This window comes from Impatiens glandulifera, unplaced genomic scaffold (genome assembly GCF_907164915.1).
Source record: "Impatiens glandulifera unplaced genomic scaffold, dImpGla2.1, whole genome shotgun sequence".
In the NCBI taxonomy this organism is placed as follows: domain Eukaryota; kingdom Viridiplantae; phylum Streptophyta; class Magnoliopsida; order Ericales; family Balsaminaceae; genus Impatiens; species Impatiens glandulifera.
The window spans coordinates 127,188-138,104 of record NW_025919149.1 but is presented as its reverse complement, the minus strand read 5'-3'; the positions used below and the strand labels follow the sequence as shown (position 1 = coordinate 138,104).

General features: G+C 30.1%; 1 pseudogene; it reads right to left on the bottom strand.

Moving 5' to 3' along the window:
* Window positions 1–4,570: 4,570 nt before the first annotated feature.
* On the bottom strand, window positions 4,571–5,553 carry LOC124917605 (annotated as a pseudogene).
* Window positions 5,554–10,917: the final 5,364 nt, after the last annotated feature.

Below are 10,917 nucleotides of genomic sequence, written 5' to 3'. Positions count from 1 at the left end.
TACAAATTCAACAATCTCCACCTTGACGAATTTCACGTCCATTAGGAAATACACGAGTTGTACCCATCAATTTTCACCTTGATAAAAATCAAGCCATAAATAAATAAGTGGGTTCAACTCTTCAATCTTCACATTTGCTCGAGTCATTCATCAGATAACTTTTCGTACATCTACTTCCACTCAAGAGCCCTTAGAAGAATAACAATCTCCACCATTATGTATATTGCGCCATCAAAATGTTATGAGCCACACATCAGTCTTCACTGCTCGAGCCATTTACGAGATAAATCATTATACCTCAACTTCCACTCAAAAGCCCCTTAGAAGACAAGATTATAGAGTTTATAACACCGAGTAATTTTGGCAACTACGCTACTTCAGCTACTAGAGACAAGCGACTAGAGACATTCAACAAATCTTCCCAATCTTTTTTCATACCCGTTGACATATGCGTTAACTAGAATTAACAATTCTTTATTATGTCAAAATAATCTTTACCTTTGTTTGCCACAAACCGAGTGTCTTATTTTTCAAGTCCAATAATTGACTGAAACCAAAATACCGAATAGACCCAAGACAAACTTTCATCATCTACTTTTTAAGAATTAGATATCTATCGAAAACTGAGGACACCCAAAACGAACTTCCATCGTCTACTTCCTCAAAATAAGATATTGATCGAAGCGAGAAGACACAAGACAAACTTTTATCGTTTACTTCATAAAAAATAAATTAGTCTATCACGACATCTCGTTTTTCTAGCTCAAGATCTGACAAAGTATTTGTCACCCATCTTGCCTTGAACGTTGCATTCTCAACCAACTTGAACCTCATACTTCCCTTGAACAAATTTGCTTGCAATCTGTTAGTTTCTTGAATCCAAAAACGCCTAGCAATCCAAGAATATTATTTCAATATTCACTATCTCTCTTCAATTGTCTTCACCCAATGCTTCAAATAATCATCTATAGTTTCTCTGAAAGAAATCAAATATCCTTCCATTTGAATTGATGGAACCTCTCATATAGCCCATTTTTCATGACTAGGAATCTCATTCAAGGTCTCAATCATCTCATCAATAAGATGACAAATCAATCATCTCATTCATCTAAACTATGATCCACAATGTATAAACAATTAAGATAGAACAAAAGAAGTAACAAAATCATCACATTCGAATTAACCGAGTCTCTCATCTAACTCATTTTTCATGACTAAGAATCTCACTCAAGATTTTTATTTATCTTCTCACATTAAAAGATAATGCAATGATTTCTTCTTGGTTCGTTTGAGAATTGCTCTCAAGATGTCTCCATCTCAACTTATAAGTGTCTTTCACTAGTCTTCATCTCCCTAGTCTTTCATTTATATTGTGTGTTAACTGAAATTGTGTCAATCCTTAATCACCCTCCAATTAAATGCAATCTTGCAATTTGGCCTTAAGGATTGCTCTATTAACATGTCAACAATCTTGTCATTGGTAAACACCATTTTGATAACAACTTTCCGTACTCAATCATTTTTTTGTCAAGTGTAAAACACATAATCTCACCACCGTCTTAATCTTGATTAGCTCTTCCAATAAGATAAAAGGTAATAACCAAAAAAATACGTACAAACTTTTTGGTCCTAAACAAGTCAAATAAAACTAAAATTAGGTAGACAATTTAAGCCCCAGAAAAACAAACTTTGAGACGTTTAAACCTTGATCCGACCGTTGAAATATAGAGGAATGAGTTACCAACCCTTTCGACAAAAACTCAGCGCAATTAGACTTTGTTTGAATCTCCGACCGTCAGTTTGATGAACCCTGCGCGACTGTAGGCAAAATCTGCAGCTATATTTTCTCTCTACCTCTCTTTTAATTTGACTTCTTAAATAACAATTTTCCAAAGAAAAATCTCTCCAAACTTATTTTAGCCGAGAATTCCTTCTTTCAAGTGAAAGCTCTCAACATAGTGAAATAATGTCACTCATGTATGTCAAGACAACAATCGGTTATAATAAAACCTCCAACTAATTTTCAACAATCATAAAAATGTTCGTTTGTTCTCCACATTCTTCTAGCCAAATCCTGCATAGAAAAAAATCTAACCCATGTATATGATTAGTGCACCCTCAACTCATAACTTAGATATTATCATTCTTGGTAGAACCCTTAAGGCATCAACACCCACTTAACAACTTCGCACTAACACTTACCGGGATTGCCAATCAAAGCCTACTCACAAGGTTTGATGTAAATCAAAATCCGGCCCTTATACACACATATCAAAACCACACTTTTACAAAAAAAACATTAAAGTCACATGCTTTAATCAGAAAACCCTTTACATAGTGCATCAATTGTTTTTCATAATCTACAACATCGAATAAGCATTTCACCTCATTTTTCAACTCCAATTTTCAATCTCCATATTGACGAATATCAAATCTCTTAGTGGATAAATCACAAATCTCTATCTTTGAGAAATTCAAGTCAAACAAACCTCAATACAAATCCAAAATCAAAACATACAAAGCTTAAGATTTTGATTAAAATGAAGGCTTTACTTGTGAAAATTGGAATCTAATAGGCCTTAAGCCTATTTTATTAAATCAAACGAGACTTAAAATAAAAATTCTTAGTTGAAAAAGTCTTAGTTGTTGACCGCTACAAAGATTCTTGACTCCTCTCTATATATTATATTATATCATAATATAATATCTATTTATATGTAATATATATATATATATATTTTTTTTTTCTTTTTTATATTTTAATAGACTGTTCTAAATTAAAATAAATCAAAAGAATATACTTCATCTTCTTCATTCTTGTGTCGTTGTCTACACGACGACTTTTCGTCACCTACACCCATTGGTGCGCGCATTCGAGAAGAATAAAAGACCCATTGTCTTCTTCTCAAGACATCGTCACCCAAAACTAAGAAATGTGTGTTGTTTATTAAACAAACGTTCAGGAAACATATGATATAGGCTTGTGTATTAAATTAATTATGGGAAGGCAACAAATGTTATGTTTTGAAAACAAACACGTATTATTAATGCATGAGCAACAAGTGTTCCATTTTATACATACACGTACACATCATATGCTATTCAACTGATCCAATTATATTTGCATCATTATTCCTCTCTGTGTTCCTCTCCATTTCATTGTTTCTTTCTCTGTGTTTTCTTTTACATGGCCTTTAATTGAATTAATTATTTGTCGGGAATAAGTTGGGATCAATAGTTATATATATATATATATCGATAAAATGGAATTTTATAGAAAAAAAACTTATTTTATGATATGGTTGTTGATTTGAAAATATAGATCAAGAATACATGTTTCAAAAAATGGTATAACTGTATTTATATCGTTCATACCATTAATACTGACCTAACCCGCTCCAAACCCAAAATAAATTTTAAAAGCACGTGTAGTGACCTCGTTTTAAACCGCGTTTGGGGCGCGATAGTTTTAATGGTATTAGATCAATAAAAAAACAGTTATACTATTTTCTCAATTTCACAAATAAATCTCACCTCACTTATCAGCCTTTCTTCTCTTGATGCACAGCCGTTAGTAAAAAACCTTATTTATATAACATATGATGTATATGTCTGTATAAAACAGAAAAACATTTGTTGCTCATGCATTAATAATACGTGACACGTGCCTATCATGCATGATGCATGTTGCATGTGTACCAAGGGTTTGTTTAATAAACAACACAACTGCCTTCCATTATATATTATATTATTAAATATTTAAATTATATTATAATAATATTTGAGTTAAAATACGTTATGAAAATAAATATAATGAAAAATATATATGGGTTGATTTAGTGTTTTTCATATTTAGTAATCTAAGTACGATTCCACGTTCCCTATTTCAACTTAAATAATTTTTAGCGAGCGAGTGAAAATCATACAAACATTTGTTCTCTTAATCACCTACTATGATACGATAGTGAGTTTATATTGATTGATTTAATAGTGGGTTATTTGAGAAATTCATCTTATAAATACATGCGACAACAATAAATATGTGAATAAACTTCATATCTCCAATTGTTTGAAATCTAGGGAAATCGAATTTAACATTGAGGGGATCACGAAAAAGTAGGAGAGTGAATTTTTAAATTCATTAAATCAATAACTTTTATTATATTAACTTCCTTGGAGGAGGACCATTAATCAAATCAAAGAGTTACATATTGGAATTTATGGGTCACTAATATAATAAATAATTATATAAATATCATATTTAATATAAGTCAAAAATATAATCTAATGTGAAATTAAGTTTATGGTTTATGAGTGTATGTCTTGAATATTAAGTGAGGATACATAACACTAGTAAAAAAACATCAATACCGTCTGGTTTTCCGTTCGGTAATACCTTAATTTCCAATCGGTATAGGAAAACATAGATTATATTTAATACGGACATCATTAGTAGCTAGAAGCTCTCTCGGTAATACGAATTTAAGGAATGCCGATTGGACTTTAACCAATTGGTATAGGAAAACACCGATTGTTATTATAACCAATCGGTATAGAAAAAAGAGAACAATCAGACATTCGTTTCTTTCTTCTCTTTGCCCTCACTTGATTTATTCGCAGCCCACGCCCTCAAAGGAGGTTCATAGATCTTACTAGCAACATCCAGTGAAGACGATTCCTTATAACACTTATTCCATATTGTATCCACCAAGTGTCTTTCATCTCTAGCTATCCCTAAATTCTCAGTATTCTTTCTTTCCTTTATTCCATATTGTATCCACCAAGTGTCTTTCATCTCTATCTATCCCTAAATTCTATCCCTAAATTCTCAGTATTCTTTCTATCCTTTTTTTGAATAATCTTCTTCATCTTTTCACCGTCTTCTATAACTAGGTGATTGCCTTGAGCAAGCTCAAGAAGCACACTTAACGCAACTTCTCTTATCTCTAGATCTTCACTTGTGTAAACTAAATGCATCATAATGCAACATAACCATTAGTTAATCGAAATGCAGAAACTCCATGTTTGTTATGCCTTGTCAATGCTATGAAAATGTAGATATAATCAAAATCAAAATTGATTGTGTTTTAAACAAAGGAAGAAGAAGATATCTAACATGATATCGCTCCACGTGCTTTTGTTAGAGCAGTAAGATCGGGGTCTGAAGCGAGATTTGAAAGGAGATGCTCCATTCCATTTGCTTCCATCATGAGCTATCGGCTTTTAGGGTTGTTCGGAACTATGGTAGTAACAACATCAACAACCTTTGCATTGGTATTAGAATGAGAACTCTTCAAAAACCCATGTAGAGGGATCAGACCACCTATTGAATTAAGATCTGGAAGAAACAATTCAATATACAAATGGAGAACTTAAGTATCCTGAATGTTGAAGTTGTATGAACTTACTTGGAAGATATTGTATAATCTTACTTGGAGGAAGATCGTCGGGTGAACGAAATGAAGTCAGACGACGTCGACAACAAAGACGACGTTGACAACAAAGACGACGAGCGAATGAAGCTTTTGTCGCATCAGTAGAGACGACGATCATCACAGCAACAGGGGTCGGCGGAGCTCTCAAGTTTTGTAAATGGGATTTGGAAATGGGGAAATAAGAGGAGCTCTCAAGTTTTGTAAATGGGATTTGGAAATGGGGAAATAAGAGGAGCTCTCAAGTTTGGTTAATTGATTAAGCAAAATACTGATGGGTGTTTATATCAATCGGTACTATAGCTTAATAAACGCGACAAGATTGTCCCCCATTTTCCTAGATAATTTTAGGGTCTGTACTAATTGGTTATAATACCTATCGGTATTTTTCCTAGGCTATATCGATTGGTATTATAAACAATCGGTATTAAGCTAATAATATTGATCGGTGTTATAACCAATCAATAATATTAACTTAATACCGATTGGTTATAATACTGATTGGCATTATAAGCTTAATATCTATTGGTATCATAACTAATCGCTAGAGATGATCGTCATTTACCCTTTTTTACTAATATAAGTGACATTCAAATTTTATGAAAGAGCTAAATTAGAAATGATCAAACCATAATAACTGACATAATGTTGTCTATTTTGTAACGGTAATGTCCTCATTTGAGTTACGGTCAATTTTCTATATACGTTTCCGTCAACAGAGAGATAAATTATTGACGTACTCATCAAATTGAAAGAACCATTTCACTTAAAAAAATTCTAAGGAAAGAGAAGATTAAAAAACAATTTCATCTAAGGAAAGTCTAAGGAAATAGAAGATTAAAGAACATTTATATTCTAAGGAAAGAGAAGATTGTGATTTAAGGTAAGTTTTCGCATTCAGATTTATTTTCTCACAACTTAAATTATGATCTAATTAGTAATTCGGATAATTCTATTCAGAGTCTTCATAATTTAACTTTATGAGAATATATCATTCGGTATAGACATATATGTATAGATTTATGATTTAATTTCAAATCATACTATTGGATATAGGGCTGTGTAAAAAAACCGAAAAACCGGTAACTCAATCGAACCGATAGTTAACTGGTTTCATTTTAACGGTTTATTGGTTAACCGGTTCTAACGGTTCCGGTTAATCAGTTTTTTACCGGTTAAACGGTTCGTTTTTCAGTTTCCTTATTTTTCTAACGGTTTAACCGGTAAACCGGTAATAATTTAATTATATATTTTTATATTTTATAATTTGTATTAGTTATTTTATAAATAATTTTTATAGAATAAATTTTAAAAAACATTATAATCTATATAAAATTTTATAAAAATAAATTAAAAACAAATTGAAATAATTTAATTAAAATATGTAAAATTATTTTTAGGAATTATAAATTAACAAAATCAAAATAGTTAAGCAAATTAAAATTTGATGTCTTCAAAGTTCAACCTTCACTTTATATTTTAACTTTCTCTCCAACACGTCAATACGGAAAGTTGTAAATTATAATTTACCGATTTTACTTCCCGTTCTGTTGGTTGAGAAGGGGATTCTATCATATCCGCTTATACTTGGTTGGTCAAAGACTAATCGACATAATAAATTTAAATTTTCTCAATGAACATATAAAACTTAACAGAATAGTTATAAAATATATTATATTATTACAATAAAATTATATATTATAACATATTCCTAAATATATCAATAAAATATATTATTATAATATAATATATTTATATTATATTATATTATAATAATAATATAATATATTATAATATAGATAAAAAAATGATGGAGAATAGTATAATAGGAAAGTGCAAACAATAATTTAAAAAATATATTTTATAAATTTATTATTTAATTTAAAAAAATTGAATTATCAGTTCATGGTTAAACCTGGTTAATCGGCCAAAATCGACCAAAACCGATAGAACCAGAATCGGTAAAACTGATACCATTAATGGTCGGTTAACCGGTTTGTAAAATAAAAGCCAAAACCGGTATTAACCAGAACCGTTTAATTGGTTAACTGGTTAACCGGCCGGTTGAACACCCTTAATTGGATACATATAAATATATAAATATATATATATCATTAAAATTCATATATTCTGAATTAAGATTAAATTTTATGATGTTATCTCATATGAAAATATGAAGATTGACCATAGATTAAGAGATAAAAGATAAATTTAAGTTATGTATTGAGTTATAAGAATTTTTTTAATTTAGTTAAGTAAATCTTAAAAATTTGTTATTTATTTTCATTCTTATATAAGTTGTAGTATATTAAGGAAGTCTCTATATTTTATTTTATTTATACGGGATATTATAAATTTCAAATTTAATAATTAAGATTTGAAATGCGGTATAATTTTATTTTTTATAATAAAATAAAATAAATTATATGTTTTTTTGGTAAACTATATATTATTGATTTAGGTTATATACCATATATGACATTTAAATTCAAACTAATTATATTATTGTTTATTATTTGAATTGTATTGATTGATACAAATAATCACTAAAGTGACAATGTTTGTTGAAATTGATTTAAAAAAATTGTGAATGGTAGTGTTGGTGATTATATTATTTGGTACAAAGGCCGATAATTAATTGACAAAATTGCTTAAATACTTGTGATAGTAAACATGTAATAATTATAAAGTTTTATTTACGTGAATAATTAATTCGTCCAAAGATAGATTAATTATTTGACATGTTTTATTATTATGTTTGATCGTTACAACAAAATACTATTAACAATTAATATTATTGTTGATAAAAATATCACATTAGGTATTTTAATATGGGATAAATCATTATTTGAATATAGTTGTTATTTAAGTTTATAAATGTGAGCAGTTACTTTATTGAATATTCTAAGTGATTAAGGGATATAATTTTTATGATGTCAAGATAAGAATTTTTTTGGTGGGAAAAACAACTTATCGTCATTTAATTAAGAAGTCAAAAGTGGGAGGAATTGTCAATTATCAAAACTAGACAAACTCTAGCTTTGATTAAAAGAATCAAACGATCATATAGTATCTAATTAGAAACAAACAAAAAACAGAGATTACAAACAACTAAAGAATATCAATCCTACTACTTAACATTTCTTTTCAATTTAGCCAATATAATTTTCGTTACTTTTGGATCCCAATCGGTTTCTCTCGCAGTCTACTTACTTTGCTTAATTACCTGTTTGGCTCTAGACTTCATTATTGGTGATTGAACTATTGTATTTGATTATGACTGTTTATGAGCATTGACTTCCTTCCCTTGGATTAGTTTCGCTTTAGATGAGCCAACATTAATCTGATAAAATGAATTATGCTTAAGTATTTTAGAAATTTCACATTTACCTACACATTCCTTTGCTTCATTTTTGTCTTATTTTCTTTGGTCTACTTTCAAAGTTTCATATTCACTTTCTTCATCGCATTCTTATCATTTAATTTTCCTTACTTTCATTCTCTGATTCTCCCCCTTTTCCTTCCTCTAATTCTTCTTCTTTTTCATCCTCTAATTATTGTTCATCTTCTTTCTCTGATTCTTTATCGTTCCTTTCCTTCGATTATTCATCATTCTCACATTCTATGTCTCTATCTTTAGCTTCCTCATTTGATTTCTTGATTCTTCAGTTTCAGCTTTCTCATTCTGCTCTTAAACTTATAGTCTTTCCTTTTGTTCTTAAATTGCTTTTGAATATTTATTACTAGAATGTTCAAAAGTATTGCAGAACGCACATCTGTTTGCACTCCATTCATACATAATATCCATGTACGTGTGTTTGTCTCTTCTGTCAACTACTTTCATATTTACTAGTAAAGTACTTCTAGGATGCACTCTAATGCTTATTCTATCATATGTGATGTGTTCACTTTCCTCCGTTATAGGGTCCATATACAATGGTTTCCCCAAGAGACTAGCGAAATGGTTAACTGCTTTTGCATTATGCATATGAGCTGGAATATTCCTTAGTTTGAACCAAATTTGGGTTGTTTCCTTCGGTTTGCTGAGTAGGTTCATACATACAGACCATTTTTCCAGCTTCATACAATTTGACCCAACATATGTGTGTCCCAACTTCTTAATATTTTTTTAGATTTGTTCTCTATTTGAATTTCAAGTAAATAGAGATCATGGATTTTTGTTGATACCTTTTTCAGACCCATATACTCTCATTGCTTTAGCAAATCATCTTTAGTGATTGAGAAAAATACACGATTCGTACCTATGTAATTTTCTCATTTTTTAATGCATTTCTCCTCCATTTCAACAGGTAATTTAAACTCTAAAGGGGATTTAAGAAACTCAACTTTTGGTTTAAAATCTCTAAGGTAAGTTTTGCCTTTATATTTCTCATGATCTTCATCCTTCTGTCCTGTATTTTTCTTCTAAACTTTCCAGCTGAAATTACTTCTAATAGTGTAGGTCTTGATTTTGGGGCACTTCATAAGGTCTTGGTTTGGTTGTTAATTTTGGTTGGTATGAATCGAAGAAGAGATGCTTTTGAGGTGGATGGTCAATGAATTGGGCATAAGAGAGAAGAAAAGGAAAAGAAGAAGATTGAAAATGATGAAGAGCTCCTTTTGAGAAAGATTATATTGAATTGTTATATATGGATAACGGACGTAAGAAACACTACAAATAAAGCAATTTCTAAAATAAATAAAAAACTAAGAACGGATGGGTAAACATACTTGAACCTTTCCATCATAGGAAATTAAAGTGTCACCCTTCACATTAGCCAATGTTTTGAGTGTTATATGTAAAAAGACATGTGATTAAGAAAGTTTATAAATTAGATGTTAACAAGATTTGGTCTAAATCGAATATCCGATCAATTTGAATTTGTCGAATTCAAATAAACCGAATTTGAATTTTATTTTCGGTTTTTGAATCGAATTTTAAACCAATTCGAATTCAAAGTAGGTTTTCGATTTGGTTTTCGAGTAGGGGTTTCAACTCGAAATCAAATTGAAAACCGAATTCATTTTTTATTATTTATTTTAATTATATATTTTACTATATATTATATAATTATATATTTTATTATATATTAATTTAGGTCGGCCGTTAGTCCTCCAAAATCTCTAAGACTATAATCTCTCACTTCAACCGTACGTTCATTCTTAAGTCTTGACATATCTCTCATTCTTTCTCGTCAAAAACACTCACCACCATCACAAACACCTGTCCACCATCATATATGATCGTCGTCAACACTATTTGTTGGGTCAAATTATTTTGACTAAGGGTCAAAGTATTTTGACTAATGGAATTTTGATGATGAGTTGGTATAAAACTTTAAACTAATCCGTCTAATTGTTTTGGTACAAGTGTATCGAAAAATTCTATATTAAACTAAGTCTAAATGAGGTTCGTTAGACTGATTGACTATTAAACACATTGAGTTAGACGCGCAGTCTAACAGATACGTAGTTAGACGTGCAT